Here is a 22,203-nt window from a genome sequence, read left to right on the forward strand (position 1 = left end):
CTCAAATTTGGAGACCAAAACTGCACACAGTACTCCAGGTGCGGTCTCACCAGGGCCCGGTACAACTGCAGAAGGACCTCTTTGCTCCTATACTCAACTCCTCTTGTTACGAAGGCCAACATTCCATTGGCTTTCTTCACTGCCTGCTGTACCTGCATGCTTCCTTTCATTGACTGATGCACTAGGACGCCCAGATCTCGTTGAACTCCCCCTCCTCCTAACCCAAAGACGTGCGGGTTTGTAGGTTAATTGTTTAGTTTAGTTTAGATTTAGAGATACAGGGATGAGACAGCCCCTTTCGGCCCACCGGGTCCGCGCCGCCCAGCGATCCCCGCACACACTAACACTATCCTACACCCACCAGGGACAATGTTTACATTTACCACGCCAATTAACCTACAAACCTGTACGTCTTTGGAGTGTGGGAGGAAACCGACAATCTCGGGGAAAACTCACGGGGCAAACGTACAAACTCCGTACAGGCGGGCGCCCGTAGTCGGGATGGAACCCGGGTCTCCGGCGCTGCATTCGCTGTAAGGCGGCAACTCTACCGCCGCGCCACCGCGACCGCCCCGAAAATCGCCTCTTCTGTAAATTGTCGCCACCAGTGCAAGAGTAACATGGCGAGGTTTCCACTTACAAACGTCTGAACCTCGATGCTGCCTGACCTGCTGAGCCATTCCGGCAGACACCACGAGCTGGAGTAACCCGGCGGGTCGGGCAGCATCTCTGGAGAGGTGGAATCGGTGACGTTTCGGCCCGAGACCCTTCGTTAGGTTTTTGGTCGGGGGGAGGGGAACGAGAGATATGGGATATAAGGGGTCGGCCATTTAGAACGGAGACGAGGAAAAACCTTTCCAGTCGGAGAGTTGTGAATCTGTGGAATTCTCTGCCTCAGAAGGCAGTGGAGGCCAATTCTCCGAACGCGTTCAAGAGAGAGCTGGATAGAGCTCTTAAGGATAGCGGAGTCAGGGGGTATGGGGAGAAGGCAGGAACGGGGTACTGATTGTGGATGATCAGCCATGATCGCATTGAATGGCGGTGCGTACAGGCTCGAAGGGCCGAATGGCCTCCTCCTGCACCTATTATCTATTTGGAGAAACCAGTAGAAGAAGATGAGATATAATAGACGCAGGAAAAATGTTCCCAATCTTGGGGGAGTTCAGAACCAGGGGCCACACACACAGTCTAAGAATAAAGGGGAGGCCATTTAAAACTGAGAAGGAACTTTTTCACCCAGAGAGTTGTGAATGTGTGGGATTCTCTGCCACAGAGGGCAGTGGAGGCCGATTCACTGGATGGATTTAAAAGAGAGAGTTAGATCGAGCTCTAGGGGCTAGCGGGATCAAGGGATATGGGGAGAAGGCCGGCACGGGTTACTGATTGTGGACGGTCAGCCGCGATCACAGTGAATGGCGGCGCGTACAGGCTCGAGGGGCCGAATGGCCTCCTCCTGCACCGATTTTCTATGTTTCTTTCTGCAGAAAGCAAGGGATAGCCAAGGAAATGTGGGGCCCACAATGGGCCGTTGTTGGCTGTGGAACAGGTGGTAGACAAAGGGACTCAACAGGACAACAGCGCCGGAGACCCGGGTTCGATCGTGACTTCGGGCGCTGCCTGCGCTCGAGTTTGTACGTTCTCCCCGTGACCACGTCGCGGTCTGAAGAATAGGACTCAAAAAGCTGGAGCAACTCAGAGGCAGCGTCTCTGGAGAGAAGGAATGGGTGACGTCAGACCCAAAACGTCACCCGTTCCTTCTCTCCAGAGACGCTGCCTGTCCCAGCTGAGTTACTCCAGCTTTTTGAGTTCCCCCCCCCCCGTGACCACGTGGGTTTTCTCCGGGCGCTCCGGTTTCCTGCCACATTCCAAAGACGTGCCGGTTTGTAAGTTGGGGGGGGGGGGGGAACAATTGTCCTTCGTGAGTGTGTGTGTGTAGGATAGTGGTCATCGTGGACTTGGTGGGCCGAAGGGCCTGTTTCCGCGCTGGATCATTGAAGTGACCTAACCTTTTTCTCCCGAGGTGCTGCCTGACCCGCTGAGTTCCTCCTGCTCTCTGTGTCTTTTTTGGGGCCGAAGGGCCTGTTTCATTGCTATGACTCTTGTCGTCAGGCTGAGACCATTGAAGATAGACCCAGAATGCTGGAGTAACTCAGCGGGACAGGCAGCATCTCCGGAGAGAAGGAACGGGCGACGTTTCGGGCCGAGGTCTGGGTGTCCTAGTGCATCAGTCAATGAAAGGAAGCATGCAGGTACAGCAGGCGGTGAAGAAAGCCAATGGGAATGTTGGCCTTCATAACAAGAGGAGTTGAGTATCGGAGCAAAGAGGTCCTTCTACAGTTGTACCGGGCCCTAGTGAGACCGCACCTGGAGTACTGTGTGCAGTTTTGGTCTCCAAATTTGAGGAAGGATATTCTTGCTATGGAGGGCGTGCAGCGTAGGTTCACCAGGTTAATTCCCGGAATGGCGGGACTGTCATATGTTGAAAGGCTGGAGCGATTGGGCCTGTATAGAAGGATGAGGGGGGATCTTATTGAAACATATAAGATAATTAGGGGATTGGGCACATTAGAGGCAGGAAACATGTTCCCAATGTTGGGGGAGTCCAGAACAAGGGGCCACACAGTTTAAGAATAAGGGGCAGGCCATTTAGAACGGAGATGAGGAAGAACTTTTTCAGTCAGAGAGTGGTGAAGGTGCGGAATTCTCTGCCTCAGAAGGCAGTGGAGGCCAGTTCGTTGGATGCTTTCAAGAGAGAGCTGGATAGAGCTCTTAAGGATAGCGGAGTGAGGGGGTATGGGGAGAAGGCAGGAACGGGGTACTGATTGAGAGCGATCAGCCATGATCGCATTGAATGGCGGTGCGTACAGGCTCGAAGGGCTGAATGGCCTCCTCCTGCACCTATTGTCTATTGTCTATTGAGACCCTTCTTCAGACTGAGAGTCGGGGGGAGAGGGAAACGAGAGATGTGGAAGGGTAAGGGGTGAAAACGACTGATCAAAGCACAACATTTCCACTGTACCTGACAATAAACTAGACGCAAAAAGCCGGAGTAACTCAGCGGGTCGGGCAGCATCTCCGGAGAGAAGGAACGGGTGACGTATTGGGTCGAGACCCTTCTTCAGACTGGTTCGGGATAAGAGAAACGAGGGATACAGAAGGTGATGTGGAGAGATAACGAACAAACAGTTTAAGAAGAAGGGGTCGGCCATTTAGAACTGAGATGAGGAAAAACTTTTTCAGTCAGAGAGTTGTGAATCTGTGGAATTCTCTGCCACAGAGGGCAGTGGAGGGCAAATCACTGGATGGATTTAAGAGAGAGTTAGATAGAGCTCCAGGGGCTAGTGGAATCAAGGGGTGCGGGGAGAAGGCAGGCACGGAGTACAGATTGAGAATGATCAGCCATGATCACAATGAATGGCGGTGCGTACAGGCTCGAACGGGCCGAATGGCCTCCTCCTGCACCTGTTGTCTATGTTTCTAATGCATGAAAGATGTGCAAAAAAAGTTACGATGATAAAGGCAGCAGGCCGCTGTTGGCTGTTTGATGGGTGAGAACGAGAAGCTGGTGCGACTTGGGTGGGGGACAATAGACAATAGACAACAGGTGCAGGAGGAGGCCGTTCGGCCCTTCGAGCCTGTACGCACCGCCATTCAATGTGATCATGGCTGATCATTCTCAATCAGTACCCCGTTCCTGCCTTCTCCCCATACCCCCCCTGACTCCGCTATCCTTAAGAGCTCTATCCAGCTCTCTCTTGAATGCATTCAGAGAACTGGCCGCCACTGCCTTCTGAGGCAGAGAATTCCACAGATTCACAACTCTCTGACTGAAAAAGTTTTTCCTCATCTCCGTTCTAAATGGCCTACTACCCCTTATTCTTAAACTGTGTGTGGCCCCTGGTTCTGGACTCCCCCAACATTGGGAACATGTTTCCTGCCTCTAACGTGTCCAACCCCTTAATAATCTTATACGTTTCGATAAGATCCCCCCTCATCCTTCTAAATTCCAGTGTATACAAGCCCAGTCGCTCCAGTCTTTCAACATATGACAGTCCCGCCATTCCGGGAATTAACCTGGTAAACCTACGCTGTACGCCCTCAATAGCAAGAGGCTCTTTGCTGGGTGAGAACGAGAAGCTGGTGCGACTTGGGTGGGGGAGGGAGAGAGGGAATGCCGGGGCGACCTCAAGTGAGAGAAAGTGCTGGAGCAAAGGCAGCATCTCTGGAGAGAAAAGTGGTGAGACCACACCTGGAGTATTGCGTACAGTTTTGGTCTCCTAATCTGAGGAAAGACATTCTTGCCACAGAGGGAGTACAGAGAAGGTTCACCAGATTGATCCCTGGGATGGCAGGACTTTCATATGAAGAAAGACTGGATAGACTGGGCTTGTACTCGCTGGAATTTAGAAGACTGAGGGGGGATCTTATAGAAACGTACAAAAATTCTTAAGGGGTTGGACAGGCTAGATGCAGGAAGATTGTTCCCGATGTTGGGGAAGTCCAGAACCAGGGGCCACACAGTTTAAGGATAAGGAGGAAGTCTTTTAGGACCGAGATGAGAAAGTTTTTTTTCACACAGAGAGTGGTGAGTCTGTGGAATTCTCTGCCACAGAAGGTAGTTGAGGCCGGTTCATTGGCTATATTTAAGAGGGAGTTAGATGTGGCCCTTGTGGCTAAAGGGATCAGGGGGTATGGAGAGAAGGCAGGTACAGGATACTGAGTTGGATGATCAGCCATGATCATATTGAATGGCGGTGCGTACAGGCTCGAAGGGCCGAATGGCCTCCTCCTGCACCTATTGTCTATGTTTCTATGTTTCTATGTAAGTGTGGCCAATCTTCTCGCTGCAGAGTTTCCCTTTTAAATCCCAGCTCGACCTCCCACGCCGTGGGTCTGCAGATAGAAACATAGAAAATAGGTGCAGGAGGAGGCCATTCGGCCCTTCGAGCCTGTACGCACCGCCATTCAATATGATCATGGCTGATCATCCAGCTCAGTATCCCGTACCTGCCTTCTCTCCATACCCCCCTGATCCCTTTAGCCACAAGGGCCACATCTAACTCCCTCTTAAATATAGCCAATGAACCGGCCTCAACTACCTTCTGTGGCAGAGAATTCCACAGACTCACCACTCTCTGTGTGAAGAAATGTTTTCTCATCTCGGTCCTAAAAGACTTCCCCCTTTATCCTTAAGCTGTGACCCCTGGTTCTGGACTCCCCCAACATCGGGAACAATCTTCCCGCATCCAGCCTGTCCAACCCCTTTAAGAATTTTGTATGTTTCTGTAAGATCCCCCCTCGGTCTTCTAAATTCCAGATGGGAAGGCAGAAGGCTGCCTGTGACCATATAAGGAGACGTGTGCGCTATTTTGTGTTCCGGGGGCCTTTGCGGACATGTGCGCTGATTGACGCCCCTGTTCCCGTTCAATCGCCGACCGGCGTTGGCAGCGCTGTGTGATTGATGCGAAGACAGGGGGGGGGGGTCGTGCGAGAGAACATCTGGAGCACAGCGGCGGGTTGAAATGCCGCTGCTTGTTAGCTCTGTGACTCACTGCTGCTACGGCATTGTTCGGGAGAGGGGAGGGGAGTGTTCATGCATAACACGAGCCGCGCACGGAGAAGGGTCTCGACCCGAAACGTCGCCCGTTCCTTCTCTCCCGAGATGCTGCCTGTCCCGCTGAGTTACTCCGGCATTTTGTGCCTAAAGTCCGATCGGGGGGGGCGACCAAGTCCATTTCAAAGACACGTCTAAGATGGACACAGAGTGCCGGAGCAACTCAGCGGGGGGGTCAGGCTGCACCTCCGGGGAAACGGAACAGGTGACACTACGGGCCGAGACCCTTCTACAGACTGAGAAACACCTGGGCAGGTACATGGACAGGACGGGTGTGGAGGGATGTGGGCCAAGCGCGGGCAGGTGGGACTGGTGCAGCTGGGGCACGTTGGCCGGTTGGGCCGAAGGGCCTGTTTCCACGCCGTATCACACAAGGGTTCCATCGCCCAGTCCGAAGAAGGGTCTCGACCCGAAACGTCACCCATTCCTTCTCTCCCGAGATGCTGCCTGACCTGCTGAGTTACTCCAGCGTTTTGTGAATAAATACCATCACCAGGTCGGGTGGCCCGTGACTTGGAGGGGGGAACCTGTGGGTGGAGGTGCACAACCGCGCGCCCCCCCACGCCCTCGTCTTCCAGTCCAGTCTAGTTTATTGTCCCGCGTACCGAGGTACAGTGAACAGCTTTTTGTTGCGCGCTAACCCGTCAGCGGAGAGACAACGCACGATTACAATCGAGCCGTCCGCAGTGTACAGGCACATGGTAAAGGGAATAACGTTTAGCGCGAGGTAAAGCCGGCAAAGTCCGATCAAGGATAGTCCGAGGGTCTCCAGTGAGGTGGATAGTAGTTCAGCACTGCTCTCTGGTTGTGGTGGGATGGTTCAGCCGGGAAGAAACCGCCCCTGAATCTGGAGCTGTGCGTTTCCACACTTCTGTACCTCTTGCCCCGATGGGAGAGGGGGGGAGAAGAGGGAGTGGCCGGGGGTCAGACTGGTCCTTGATGATGCTGCTGGCCTTGCCGAGGCAGCGTGAGGTGTGGACGGAGTCGGTGGAAGGGGAGGTTGGTTTGTGTGCGATGGTCTGGGCTGCTGGCCTTGCCGAGGCAGCGTGAGGTGTAGATGGAGTCGGTGGAAGGGGAGGTCGGTTTGTGTGATGGTCTGGGCTGCTGGCCTTGCCGAGGCAGCGTGAGGTGTGGATGGAGTCGGTGGAAGGGGAGGTCGGTTTGTGCGATGGTCTGGGCTGCTGGCCTTGCCGAGGCAGCGTGAGGTGTGGATGGAGTCGGTGGAGGGGAGGTTGGTTTGTGCGCGACGGTCTGGGCTGCTGGCCTTGCCGAGGCAGCGTGAGGTGTAGACGGAGTCGGTGGAAGGGAGGTCGGTTTGGGCGACGGTGAGACTGATGTTTCAGTTTTTAGTTTACTCTCCCGTGTACTGAGGTACAGTGAAAAGCTTTCGTTGCGTGCTAACCCGTCAGCGGAAAGACAACACACGATTACAGTCGAGCCGTCCACAGTGTACAGGTACATGGTAAAGGGAAGAACGAAAATGAAGTGCGAATATATTTACATTGCATTTCAATTCGGTTCCCCAGGGATGCTGGCTGACCTGCTGAGTTACTCCAGTAATTTGTGTCTAGCTGAAATTAAATTAACGAGTGGAAAGGATTGAGGATGTGTAAAGATTGGGAGGGGGTGTGGGGGGGGGGGGGTGAGTCAGTTTACCCCACGACAGAAGGAGGAGGGGGTTGTACAGTTTGATAGCCACAGGGAAGATGGATCTCCTGTGGCATTCTGTGCTGCATCTCGGTGGGACCCTCAACAAGAGGAGTTGAGTATAGGAGCAAAGAGGTCCTTCTGCAGTTGTACCGGGCCCTGGTGAGACCGCACCTGGAGTACTGCGTGCAGTTTTGGTCTCCAAATTTGAGGAAGGATATTCTTGCTATTGTGGGCGTGCAGCGTAGGTTCACCAGGTTAATCCCCGGAATGGCGGGACTGTCGTATGTTGAAAGACTGGAGCGACTAGGCTTGTATACACTGGAATTTAGAAGGATGAGAGGGGATCTTATCGAAACGTATAAGATAATTAGGGGATGAGGGGGGATCTTATCGAAACGTTTAAGATTATTAAGGGGTTGGACACGTTAGAGGCAGGAAACATGTTCCCAATGTTGGGGGAGTCCAGAACCAGGGGCCACACACAGTTTAAGAATAAGGGGTCGGCCATTTAGAACTGAGATGAGGAAAAACTTTTTCAGTCAGAGAGTTGTGAATCTGTGGAATTCACTGCCTCAGAAGGCAGTGGAGGCCAATTCTCTGCGATGCATTCAAGAGAGAGCTAGATAGAGCTCTTAAGGATAGCGGAGTCAGGGGGGTATGGGGAGAAGGCAGGAACGGGGTACTGATTGAGAATGATCAGCCATGATCACATTGAATGGCGGTGCGTACAGGCTCAAAGGGCCGAATGGCCTCCTCCTGCACCTATTGTCTGTTGTCTATTATTGACCAGTCCGTCGCTGAATGTGCGAGAAGGGGAACGGCAGGCGCTGGTTTTAAACCGCAGGTCGACACAGAAAGCCGTAGTAACTCAGCGGGGGGACGGGCAGCATCTCTGGAGAGAGGGAGTGGGTGACGTTTCGGGGTCGAGACCCTGGTCAGGGATAGGAGTAACCGAGAGACACGGCAGACGGTGACGTGGAGAGATAAAGGACAATGAATGAAAGACGTGCAAAAAAAAAAGTGACGATGGGGAAGGAAACGGGCCTTTGTCGGCTGTGCGCTGGGTGAGAACGAGAAGCTGGTGCGACTTGGGTGGGGGAGGGGAGGGGATGGAGAGAGAGAGGGAATGCCGGGGCTACCTGAAGTTAGAGAGGTCAATGTTCGTACCGCCGCCCAAGCGAAATATGAGAGGTGCTGTTCCACCAATTTGCGCTGGGCCTCACTCACTCCGACAGTGGAGGAGGCCCAGGACAGGGAGGTCGGCGTGGGAGTGGGAGTTGAAGGGTTTGGCAACCGGGAGATCGGGAAGGTTCAGGCGGACTGAGCGAGGGTGTTCCGCGAAACGACCGCCCAGTCTGCGTGCTCCTCCGGTTGACCGGCGTGTCGCGGAGGGGGTGAGCTGTTATTGTCCGGGATGCTCCGCAGTTTGAGGAGCCTCCTCCCCTCCGAGACCACCTCCCCGTGATTCCAACTCCAATTCCAACCCCGGGACGGAGCCGGCCTTCCCGGTGAGCTTGTTGATCCCGTTGGCGTCCGCGGGCTTCGCCCGGCTGCCCCCCCCCCACGGCAGCGGAGAGGATGGCACTGGCAGCGCTTGGTAGGACACCAGCAGCATCCTCCATCACTGCCGTCCCATCCATTTGGCACGGGCCACCAGCGCTTGGTAGGACACCAGCAGCATCCTCCATCACTGCCGTCCCATCCATTTGGCACGGGCCACCAGCGCTTGGTAGGACACCAGCAGCATCCTCCATCACTGCCGTCCCATCCATTTGGCACTGGCCACCAGCGCTTGGTAGGACACCAGCAGCATCCTCCATCACTGCCGTCCCATCCATTTGGCACTGGCCACCAGCGCTTGGTAGGACACCAGCAGCATCCTCCATCACTGCCGTCCCATCCATTTGGCACGGGCCACCAGCGCTTGGTAGGACACCAGCAGCATCCTCCATCACTGCCGTCCCATCCATTCCCAGCCTCCTGGGGACCGTCCCTCAATCACAACCTGCTTGAAGGATGAGGGGGGATCTTATTGAAACATATAAGATAATTAGGGGATTGGACACATTAGAGGCAGGAAACATGTTCCCAATGTTGGGGGAGTCCAGAACAAGGGGCCACAGTTTAAGAATAAGGGGTCGGCCATTTAGAACGGAGATGAGGAAGAACTTTTTCAGTCAGAGAGTGGTGAAGGCGTTGAATTCTCTGCCTCAGAAGGCAGTGGAGGCCAGTTCGTTGGATGCTTTCAAGAGAGAGCTGGATAGAGCTCTTAAGGATAGCGGAGTGAGGGGGTATGGGGAGAAGGCAGGAACGGGGTACTGATTGAGAGTGATCAGCCATGATCGCATTGAATGGCGGTGCGTACAGGCTCGAAGGGCTGAATGGCCTCCTCCTGCACCTATTGTCTATTACTGTCCATCTGGCCAACCTCAGCCTCCTAGGGAACGCCTCTCGATCACTCAGGTCACCAAGGGAGGTTGGAGGCAGAGAGTGCCAGGACTCGAGAGCCTGAACTCTTTATCACTCTTTATCCCTTGGAGGGTGAAGTTCATTTCGGTCGGTTAAGTCCGAGTTTATTGCCAACCTTAAAACTGAGGTGAGAAAAAACTTTTTAGGAAAGGACCGGACAAGCTAGACGCAAGGAAAAATGTTCCCAATGTCGGGGGCGAGTCCAGAACCAGGGGCCACACACACACACACACACACACAGTCTAAGAATAAAGGGGAGGCCGTTTAAAACTGAGGTGAGAAGGAACTTTTTCACCCAGAGAGTTGCGAATGTGTGGAATTCTCTGCCTCAGAGGGCGGCGGAGGCCAAATCACTGGATGGATTCAAGAGAGAGTTGGATGGAGTTCTAGGGGCTAGCGGAGTCAGGGGGTACCGGGGAGAAGGCAGGCACGGGTTACTGATTGTGGACGATCAGCCGCGATCACAATGAATGGCGGTGCGTACAGGCTCGAAGGGCCGAATGGCCTCCTCCTGCACCTATTTTCTATGTTTTCTATATTTACCGAGGTGCAGTGAAAAGCTTGCCACTTACCACTTGCCCGATGGGAGAGGGGAGAAGAGGGAGTGGCCGGGGGTGAGACTGGTCCTTGATGATGCTGCTGGCCTTGCCGAGGCAGCGCGAGGTGTGGATGGAGTCGGTGGGAGGGGAGGGAGGTCGGTTTGTGCGCGACGGTCTGGGCTGCTGGCCTTGCCGAGGCAGCGCGAGGTGTGGATGGAGTCGGTGGGAGGGGAGGGAGGTCGGTTTGTGCGCGACGGTCTGGGCTGCTGGCCTTGCCGAGGCAGCGCGAGGTGTAGGTGGAGTCGGTGGGAGGGGAGGTTGACTTGTGTGACCTGGGTAATGGGGCATGATGGTCGTTGTGGGCAAGTTGGGCCGTTGGGTGGGCGGCCTCAGTGTGAAGAGGTTTCTTTAGGAAGGAGATGAGGAGGGATTTCTTTAGTCAGAGGGTGGTGAATCTGTGGGATTCTTTGCCACAGACGGCCGTGGAGGCCACAAGTCAGTGGGTGTATTTAAGGCAGAGACAGATGGATTGTTGATCAGTGCGGGTGTCAGGGGTTATGGGGAGAAGGCAGGAGAATGTGGTTGGGAGGGAGAGATAGGCCAGCCATGATTGAATGGCGGATGGGCCGAATTCTGCTCCTATCACTGATGAACGCATGACCTGCCCATGTACCTGTGTAAATGTTTTTGAAACGCTCCGATGGCAAAACTTTGCCATAACATCGGTAGACGTCTGACACTGTACGGAGTCCCTTTTAAACTTCTCAGGGAGTAGAGGCAGTATCGTGCTTCATCTTGATAATCGCTTCCATGTGTTCCACCCAGGACGGGTCATCTGAGATGTGAACGGCCAGGAATTAGTAGCTGCTAACATCTCCCCGCCAAACCAAACAGTCAATACATACATCTGTCAGGGTTGCCAACTGTCCCGTATTCGCCGGGACAAACCGTATTTTGGGCTGAATTGGTTTGTCCCGTACGGGACCGCCCTTGTCCCGTATTAGGCCCAGGGGGCATTGTAGGCCTGGCAGTGTAGGCCCAGACACTGTAGGCCCGGACACTGTAGGCCAGGACAGTGTAGGTCTTGACAGTGTAGGTCTTGACAGTGTAGGCCCGGACACTGTAGGCCCGGACACTGTAGACCCAGGGGGCGCTGTAGGCCTGACAGTGTAGGCCCAGATAGTGTAGGCCCGGACACTGTAGACCCGGACACTGTAGGCCTGGACGCTGTAGGCCCGGACACTGTAGGCCCGGAGAGTGTGGGCCCGGACAGTGTAGGTATGGACAGTGTAGGCCCGGACACTGTAGGCCCGGACACTTTAGCTCCGGATAGTCTAGGTCCTGACAGTGTAGGCCCGGACACTGTAGGCCCGGACAGTGTAGGTCCTGATAGTGTAGGCCCAGACACTGTAGGCCCGGACACTGTAGGCCCGGACACTATAGCCCCGGACACTGTAGGCCAGGACAGTGTAGGCCCGGACACTGTAGGCCCTGACAGTGTAGGCCCGGACACTTTAGCTCCGGACAGTCTAGGTCCTGACAGTGTAGGCCCGGACACTGTAGACCCGGACACTGTAGGCCTGGACGCTGTAGGCCCGGACACTGTAGGCCCGGAGAGTGTGGTCCCGGACAGTGTAGGTCCGGACAGTGTAGGCCCGGACAGTGTAGGCCCAGACAGTGCAGGTCCGTCCGGACAGTGTAGGCCCAGACAGTGTAGGTTTGGACACTGTAGGCCCGGACAGTGTAGGTTTGGACAGTGTAGGCCCGGACGCTGTAGACCCGGACATTGTAGGCCCGGACAGTGTAGGCCCAGATAGTGCAGGTCCGTCCGGACAGTGTAGGCCCGGACAGTGTAGGTCCGGACAGTGTAGGCCCGGAGGGCCTGTGTGCCGCCTGACGGAGGTTGCCTAGCAACCCGCCTCCCGGCCTGGGCGGCCGCCATTGTTGGAGGGGGAGCACGTGGCCGCTGGCTGGATGAGGTCACACGGGGCGCGGGGACGGTGACGTCACCTTGTCCCGTATTTGGGAGTGAGATAGTTGGCAACCTGAACATCTGTGTACAACCAAGGTTACGAACTGCGGCCGGCTGTTTTCATAGAGAAGGGGGAAGCTTAGCTTGGTTTGGTTTCGCGAGACAGCACGGACACAGGCCCTTCGGCCCACAGAGTCCGTGCCGACCAGCGATCCCCACTCACTAACACGAGCCCACACTCACTGGGGGCAATTTAAATATTCTGCCAAAGCCAACTAACCTACAAACCTGCCGTCTTTGGAGTGTGGGAGGAAACCGAAGATCTCGGAGAAAACCCACGCAGGTCACGGGGAGAACGTACAAACTCCGTACAGACGGCGCCCGTAGTCGGGATGGAACCCGGGTCTCCGGCGCTGTGAGGCGGCAACTCTACCGCCGCGCCAGAGAGCCCACTTCACAGATCGTCGCTTTAACTCCGAGTCGAACCCCTCCCTCCCTCCCTCCCTCCCTCCCTCCCTCTTGCCGATGGTGACCGACCGGCGTTAATGTTTAATCTGCAGCAACTTGTAAATCGATAGTGCCCTGCGTTACCTGTGTCTGTGGGGAGCAGGAGGGGAGCGTGTGTGGGAGAGGCAAGGCCGCAGGCTTCTCCGAGCTGACTAGGCCCAAGGCTCTGCCACACTCCTGGGCCACAGCGTCCACGGGCGCCGCTGCTGTGAGAAGCTCTCCCCGAATCTCCCAGTCCGTCCCCCTCCCCACTCCCCTCTGCCCCACCTCGCCTCTCGCTCCCTCCCTCCCTCCCTCCCTCCCTCCCTCCCTCCCTCCCACATCCCTCGCCTTCCCCGACCTCCGTGTCTCTTCTGGGGGCATTCCTCGCCCCCTACAACACGGTTGGACAGCGGGCAGAGCCGCTGCCTCACAGCGCCGGAGACCCGGGTTCCATCCCGACCTCGAGTGTTGTCTGTCTGTCTGTGTGTGTGGGGTGTGTGTGTGTGTGTGTGTGTGTGTGTGTGTGTGTAGAACAGATTGGCGTATGGGGCAGACTCGTTAGGCCCGAAAGGCCTGTTTCCCCCACTGTCTCTCTACACTAAACTAAACTTACATCGCCAAAGCCCCCAGGGTTCGATCCTGACCTCTGGCGCTGTCTGTCTGTGTGCGTGTGCGTGCGCGCGTGTGTGTGGCGCGCGTGCGCGTGTGTGTGTGGAGTTTGCACGTTCTCCCCGTGACCCGCGTGGGTTTCCTCCGGGTGTTCCGGTCTCCTCCCACATCCACTTTTGCCGATTGGGGGAGACGGGAGCATTGGGAGAATAAAATGGGGTTTGTGTAAAACAGGGGGGTCAGCAGGGACCCGGACGGGCCGAAGGGCCCGACTCCATTCTACACGCCCCTCTCGACAACTTGTTTCTCTCGCCAGACTCGTGATCCCCTCACCCTCCGCTCTCCCCATTCCCCTATCCCCCCCCCCCCATCAGTGACTCCCCTCCCCCCACCCCCAGGCCAATCCCGATCCCAGCCAGCCAGCGCCCCACTCCTGGTGACCCCACCTTCAAAGCCCTGGAGCACAGACACACACACACAGGTGTCCTCCCTCCCCAGTTCCCCGTGGCCCCCAGATCTCCGCACACCCCACCTTCCTCTGCGCCCCTCCCTGCCCGGCTGATCCCGGAGTGGGGGTGGGGGCTGGGGTCCTCCGGGCGAGGAGGGCGAGGCGCGGACACGATGAACCCCTCTCGGTGGCGGCCTAGCAGCGCAATGATCGGCGGCGTTTTCAAACGCAGGTAGGACGGTGGGATAGGGGAAAGGGAGTTGAACAAAGAATCCCCCTTTGTTAGGAGAAGGGGAGATGCAACGTGACCTGGGTGTCATGGTGCACCAGTCATTGAAAGTAGGCATGCAGGTGCAGCAGGCAGTGAAGAAAGCCAATGGTATGTTGGCATTCATAGCGAGGGGATTTGAGTATAGGAGCAGGGAGGTTCTGCTGCAGTTGTACAGGGCATTGGTGAGACCGCACCTGGAGTATTGCGTACAGTTTTGGTCTCCTAACCTGAGGAAAGACATTCTTGCCACAGAGGGAGCACAGAGAAGGTTCACCAGATTGATCCCTGGGATGGCGGGACTTTCATATGAAGAAAGACTGGATAGACTCGGCTTGTACTCGCTGGAATTTAGAAGATTGAGGGGGGGGATCTTATAGAAACGTACAAAATTCTTAAGGGGGTTGGAGAGGCTAGACGCGGGAAGATTGTTCCCGATGTTGGGGAAGTCCAGAACAAGGGGTCACAGCTTAAGGATAAGGGGGAAGTCTTTTAGGACCGAGATGAGAAAACATTTCTTCACACAGGGAGTGGTGAGTCTGTGGAATTCTCTGCCACAGAAGGTAGTTGAGGCCGGTTCATTGGCGATATTTAAGAGGGAGTTAGATGTGGCCCTTGTGGCTAAAGGGATCAGGGGGTACGGAGAGAAGGCAGGTACGGGATACTGAGCTGGATGATCAGCCATGATCATATTGAATGGCGGTGCGTACAGGCTCGAAGGGCCGAATGGCCTACCCCTGCACCTATTTTCTATGTTTCTATCCCGGGGGGATTCCTCGTCGAATTGTGGGGTGGCGCGGCGGGTAGGATCGCCGCCTCACGGCGCCGGAGACCCGGGTTCCGTCCCGACCGCGGGCCCTGTCTGCGCGGAGTTTGCACGTTCTCCCCGTGACCTGCGTGGGTTTTCTCCGGGCGCTCCGGTTTCCTCCCACACTCCAAAGACGTGCGGGCTTGTGTGTTAATTGGTTACACGTCGACAGTGTTGGTGTGCCTGGAGGCAATGGGCCGAAGGGCCTGTTTCCGCGCCGTATCTCTGAACTAAACTAGACTCACAGCGCCAGAGACCCGGGTTCGATCCCGACCACGGCCGCTGGCTGTGTGGAGTTTGCACGTTCTCCCCGTGGACCTCGTGGGTTTCCTCCGGGTGCTCGGGTTTCATAGAAAACAGGTGCAGGAGGAGGCCATTCGGCCCTTCGAGCCTGTACGCACCGCCATTCAATGTGATCATGGCTGATCGTCCACAATCAGTACCCCGTTCCTGCCTTCTCCCCGTACCCCCTGACTCCGCTATCCTTAAGAGCTCTATCCAGCTCTCTCTTGAATGCATTCAGAGAATTGGCCTCCACTGCCTTCTGAGGCAGAGAATTCCACAGATTCACAACTCTCTGACTAAAAACGTTCTTCCTCATCTCCGTTCTAAATGGCCGACCCCTTATCCTTAAACTGTGTGTGGCCCCTGGTTCTGGACTCCCCCAACATTGGGAACATGTTTCCTGCCTCTAGCGCGTGTCCAACCCCTTAATAATCTTATACGTTTCGATAAGATCCCCTCATGGTGGGTTATCATATCATATCATATATATACAGCCGGAAACAGGCCCCTTCGGCCCTCCAAGTCCGTGCCGCCCAGCGATCCCCGCACACTAACACTATCCTACACCCACTAGGGACGATTTTTACATTTACCCAGCGGGTTAACCCGCTCGTTCCTGGGATCGTTGTCGTAAACCTCCTCTGAACCCTCTCCAGAGCCAGCACGTCCTTCCTCAGATACGGGGCCAAAAACTGCTCACACAGTGTCAGGATACAAGGAAGCAAACTAGCTCGACCTTGTGGCCGTGGGGAGGTGTGATGGGAGGAGGATTCTGAGGTAATTTTGCTGCCAAGGTGCGGTTGGGCCCATTTGTCTCCATAAATGATTGCTAATTACTGCGTTGTGCGTTGGAGCCTGAACTACCGGGACAGGATATACCTGAGTCTAGAAATGAAAGTGGAAATAAGGCAGGCAGGCAGGCAGAAGCAGCCACTCCCTGATAGTTGCACCGCGACAGATTTGCTGCCTTACTACAGCGCCGGAGACCCGGGTTCCATCCCAACTACGGGCGCCGTCTGTACGGAGTTTGTACGTTCTCCCCGTGACCCGCGTGGGTTTTCTCCGAGATCTTCGGTACTCCAAAGACGTACAGGTATGTAGGTTAATTGGCTCGTGTTTGTATACTTGGTATATGTGTCAATTGTCCCTAGTGGGTGTGGGCTTGCGTTAATGCGCGGGGATCGCTGGGCGGCGCGGACCCGGTGGGCCGAAGGGCCTGTTTCCACGCTGTGTCTCTAACCTAAACTAAACCAGACCGTTCATCGTTGTGTCAGGAACGCCTTAGCAGGCTCAGAGATAAGAGGTCGTTCTCTTCTGAAAAAGACACAGAGTGCTGGAGTAACTCAGCGGGTCAGGCAGCATCTGTGGAGAACGTGGACAGGTGACGTTTCACAGAGTGCTGGAGTAACTCAGTGGGTCAGGCAGCATCTGTGGAGAACATGGATAGGTGGCGTTTCACAGAGTGCCGGAGTAACTCAGCGGGTCAGGCAGCATCTGTGGAGAACGTGGATAGGTGACGTTTCAGTCGAGAAGGAGGGTCTCGACTAAAAAGTCACCTGTCCATGTTCTCCAGACATAAAACTGGTTCCGACACAGTTAAGCATTTATTTGAGTTGGTTTATCTGTTTAAGCTGCTGTTTTGTTCTCTGTCCTAACAACCTACAAACGCTGGCGACACTCGGCCGGTCAGGCAGCGTTTGTGGAGAGGGAGACCGGGTCGGTGTTTCACGTTGATCCGGGCGAGGCGGCCGATCTCGGCCTCGTCGGGACTCCCGCGGCCGATCGGCCGGTGGGATTTGTCCACCCCTGCTGTGGAACTCCGGGCTGGCCGGAGCCGGCAGCTCCGTTTACATTTGGTCAGGATCGAGCCCCTGGTCTCCGGCCGGCGCTGTGAGGCTGTGGCACTACTCGCTGCGCCACCGTGCCGCCCCTGGGCTGTGCCAACTCTCTGGGGTTTCACCACGACTCCCACGTCTTCCAGGGCAGAGGTTGGGCGGACTGCTACAAGTATTGTACAAGACGTTGGTGAGGTTGTACGAGAAGTTGGTGAGGTTGTACAAGACGTTGGTGTTGTACAAGACATTGGTGAGGTTGTACAAGATGTTGACGAGGTTGTACAAGACATTGGTGGGGTTGTACAAGACATTGGTGAGGTTGTACAAGATTTGGTGAGGTGGTACAAGACATTGGTGAGGTTGTACGAGACGTTGGTGAGGTTGTACAAGACATTGGTGAGGTTGTACAAGATGTTGGTGAGGTTGTACAAGACGTTGGTGTTGTACAAGACATTGGTGAGGTGGTACAAGACATTGGTGAGGTTGTGCAAGACGTTGGTGAGGTTGTACAAGACGTTGGTATGGTGGTACAAGAAGTTGGTGAGGTGGTACAAGACGTTGGTGTTGTACAAGACGTTGGTGAGGTTATACGAGAAGTTGGTGAGGTTATACCAGACGTTGGTGAGGTTGTACAAGATGTTGGTGAGGTTGTACGAAGTTGGTGAGGTTGTACAAGACATTGGTGAGGTTGTACAAGACGTTGGTGTGGTGGTACGAGAAGTTGGTGAGGTGGTACAAGACATTGGTGAGTTTGTACAAGACGTTGGTGTTGTACAAGACGTTGGTGAGGTTGTACAAGACGTTGATATGGTGGTACAAGAAGTTGGTGAGGTGGTACAAGACGTTGGTGTTGTACAAGACGTTGGTGAGGTTGTACGAGAAGTTGGTGAGGTTATACCAGACGTTGGTGAGGTTGTACAAGATGTTGGTGAGGTTGTACGAAGTTGGTGAGGTTGTACAAGACATTGGTGAGGTTGTATGATGTTGGTGAGGTTGTACAAGACATTGGTGGGGTTGTACGAGAAGTTGGCGAGGTTGTACAAGACGTTGGCGAGGTTGTACAAGACGTTGGTGAGGTTGTACAAGACGTTGGTGTACGAGAAGTTGGTGAGGTTGTACAAGACATTGGTGAGGTTGTACAAGACGTTGGTGAGGTTGTACAAGATGTTGGTGAGGTTGTACAAGACGTTGGTGAGGTTGTACAAGACATTGGTGAGGTTGTACAAGACATTGGTGTTGTACAAGACGTTGGTGAGGTTGTACAAGACGTTGGTGGGGTTGTACAAGACATTGGTGAGCTGGTACAAGACATTGGGGTTGTACAAGACATTGGTGGGGTTGTACAAGACATTGGTGAGGTTGTACGATGTTGGTGAGGTTGTACAAGACATTGGTGAGGTTGTACAAGACGTTGGTGAGGTTGTACAAGTCAAGTCAAGTCAAGTCAATTTTATTTGTATAGCACATTTAAAAACAACCCACGTTGACCAAAGTGCTGTACATCTGATTAGGTACTAATTTAAAAGAAATGAAATATACAGTAGCACGCAAACAGTTCACAGCGCCTCCTCAATGAGCCTCAAACGCTAGGGAGTAGAAATAGGTTTTGAGCCTGGACTTAAAGGAGTGGATGGAGGGGGCAGTTCTGATGCGGAGAGGGATGCTGTTCCACAGTCTAGGAGCTGCAACCGCAAAAGCGCGGTCACCCCTGAGCTTAAGCCTAGACCGCGGGATAGTGAGTAGCCCCAAGTCGGCCGACCTGAGGGACCTGGAGATAGAGAGGGGGGTGAGAAGATTTTTGATGTAGGGGGGGGAATGTCCATTTAGGGCTTTATACGTACAAGACGTTGGTGAGGTTGTACAAGACGTTGGTGAGGTTGTACAAGACGTTGGTGAGGTTGTACAAGACATTGGTGAGATGGTACAAGACATTGGTGAGATGGTACAAGACATTGGTGAGGTGGTACAAGACATTGGTGAGGTGGTACAAGACATTGGTGAGGTTGTACAAGACGTTGGTGAGGTTGTACAAGACGTTGGCGAGGTTGTACAAGATGTTGGTGAGGTTGTACAAGACGTTGGTGTTGTACAAGACGTTGGTGAAGTTGTACAAGACGTTGGTGAGGTTGTACAAGACGTTGCTGAGGTTGTACAAGATGTTGGTGAGGTTGTACGAGAAGTTGGTCAGGTTGTACGAGATGTTGGTGAGGTTGTACGAGATGTTGGTGAGGTTGTACGAGATGTTGGTGAGGTTGTACGAGAAGTTGGTGAGGTTGTACAAGATGTTGGTGAGGTTGTACAAGACTTTGTTGAGGTTGTACGATGTTGGTGAGGTGGTACAAGACGTTGGTGAAGTTGTACAAGATGTTGGTGAGGTGGCATTTGGAGTAGCATCTTCAGTTTTGGTCACCCAGCTGTTGTTAAGCAGTCAAGCGTGCAAAGATTTACGAGGATAGACACAAAATGCTGGAGAGGTTGTACGAGATGTTGGTGAGGTTGTACAAGATGTTGGTGAGGTTGTACGAGAAGTTGGTGAGGTTGTACAAGATGTTGGTGAGGTTGTACAAGACTTTGGTGGGGTTGTACAAGACGTTGGTGGGGTTGTACAAGACGTTGGTGAGTTTGTACAAGACGTGGTGAGGTTGTACAAGACGTTGGTGAGGTTGTATGATGTTGGTGAGGTTGTACAAGATGTTGGTGAGGTTGTACGAGAAGTTGGTGAGGTTGTACAAGACATTGGTGAGGTTGTACGAGAAGTTGGTGAGGTTGTACAAGACATTGGTGAGGTTGTATGATGTTGGTGAGGTTGTACAAGACATTGGTGTTGTACAAGATGTTGGTGAGGTTGTACAAGACGTTGGTGAGGTTGTACGAGATGTTGGTGAGGTTGTACAAGACATTGGTGAGGTTGTACAAGACATTGGTGAGGTTGTATGATGTTGGTGAGGTTGTATGATGTTGGTGAGGTTGTACAAGACATTGGTGAGGTTGTACGAGATGTTGGTGAGGTTGTACGAGAAGTTGGTGAGGTTGTACAAGATGTTGGTGAGGTTGTACAAGACTTTGTTGAGGTTGTACGATGTTGGTGAGGTGGTACAAGACGTTGGTGAAGTTGTACAAGATGTTGGTGAGGTGGCATTTGGAGTAGCATCTTCAGTTTTGGTCACCCAGCTGTTGTTAAGCAGTCAAGCGTGCAAAGATTTACGAGGATAGACACAAAATGCTGGAGAGGTTGTACGAGATGTTGGTGAGGTTGTACGAGATGTTGGTGAGGTTGTACGAGATGTTGGTGAGGTTGTACGAGATGTTGGTGAGGTTGTACGAGAAGTTGGTGAGGTTGTACAAGATGTTGGTGAGGTTGTACAAGACTTTGGTGGGGTTGTACAAGACGTTGGTGGGGTTGTACAAGACATTGGTGAGTTTGTACAAGACGTTGGTGAGGTTGTACAAGACGTTGGTGAGGTTGTATGATGTTGGTGAGGTTGTACAAGATGTTGGTGAGGTTGTACGAGAAGTTGGTGAGGTTGTACAAGACATTGGTGAGATTGTATGATGTTGGTGAGGTTGTACAAGACGTTGGTGAGGTTGTACAAGACATTGGTGAGGTTGTACAAGACATTGGTGAGGTTGTACAAGATGTTGGTGAGGTTGTACAAGACATTGGTGAGGTTGTACAAGATGTTGGTGAGGTTGTATGATGTTGGTGAGGTTGTACAAGATGTTGGTGAGGTTGTACAAGACGTTGGTGAGGTGGTACAAGACGTTGGTGTTGTACAAGACATTGGTGAGGTTGTATGATGTTGGTGAGGTTGTACAAGACATTGGTGAGGTTGTATGATGTTGGTGAGGTTGTACAAGACGTTGGTGAGGTTGTACGATGTTGGTGAGGTTGTACAAGACATTGGTGAGGTTGTACAAGATGTTGGTGAGGTTGTACAAGACTTTGTTGAGGTTGTACGATGTTGGTGAGGTGGTACAAGACGTTGGTGAAGTTGTACAAGATGTTGGTGAGGTGGCATTTGGAGTAGCATCTTCAGTTTTGGTCGCCCAGCTGTTGTTAAGCAGTCAAGCGTGCAAAGATTTACCAGGATAGACACAAAATGCCGGAGTAACTCAGCGGGTCAGGCAGCATCGGTGAAACATAGAAACATAGAAAATAGGTGCAGGAGTAGGCCATTCGGCCCTTCGAGCCTGTACGCACCGCCATTCAATATGATCATGGCTGATCATCCAACTCAGTATCCCGTACCTGCCTTCTCTCCATACCCCCTGATCCCTTTAGCCACAAGGGCCACATCTAACTCCCTCTTAAATATAGCCAATGAACCGGCCTCAACTACCTTCTGTGGCAGAGAATTCCACAGATTCACCACTCTCTGTGTGAAAAAAAACCTTTCTCATCTCGGTCCTAAAAGACTTCCCCCTTATCCTTAAGCTGTGACCCCTGGTTCTGGACTCCCCCAACATCGGGAACAATCTTCCCGCATCTAGCCTCTCCAACCCCTTAAGAATTTTGTAAGTTTCTATAAGATTCCCCCCTCAGTCTTCTAAATTCCAGCGAGTACAAGCCCAGTCTATCCAGTCTTTCCTCATATGAAAGTCCCGCCATCCCAGGGATCAATCTGGTGAACCTTCTCTGTACTCCCTCTATGGCAAGAACGTCTTTCCTCAGATTAGGAGACCAAACCTGTACGCAATACTCCAGGTGCGGGTCTCACCAATGCCCTGTACAACTGCAGCAGAACCTCCCTGCTCCTATACTCAAATCCCCTCGCTATGAATGCCAACATACCATTGGCTTTCTTCACTGCCTGCTGCACCTGCACGATTGCTTTCAATGACTGGTGCACCACGACACCCAGGTCACGTTGCATCTCCCCTTCTCCCAATCGGTCACCATTCAGGTAATACGCGCAAGTTGGGCCGAAGGGCCCGCTTCCACGCTGGATGACTATGCAGGTAGAAGCAACTGCAGATGCCGACTGACCAAAAAAAAGAGTCACAAAGTGCTGGAGTAACTCAGCGGGTCAGGCAGGCAGCATCTCAGGAGAGAACGAATGGGTGACGTTTCGGGTCGAGGCCCTTCTTCAGACTGATGTCAGGGGGGCGGGACAAAGGAAGGATATAAGTGGAGACGGGAAGATAGAGGGAGAACTGGGAAGGAGGAGGGGAAGAGAGGGACAGAGGAACTATCTAAAGTTGGAGAAGTCGATGTTC

The sequence above is a fragment of the Rhinoraja longicauda genome, chromosome 19, assembly GCF_053455715.1.
Source record: "Rhinoraja longicauda isolate Sanriku21f chromosome 19, sRhiLon1.1, whole genome shotgun sequence".
NCBI lineage: Eukaryota > Metazoa > Chordata > Chondrichthyes > Rajiformes > Arhynchobatidae > Rhinoraja > Rhinoraja longicauda.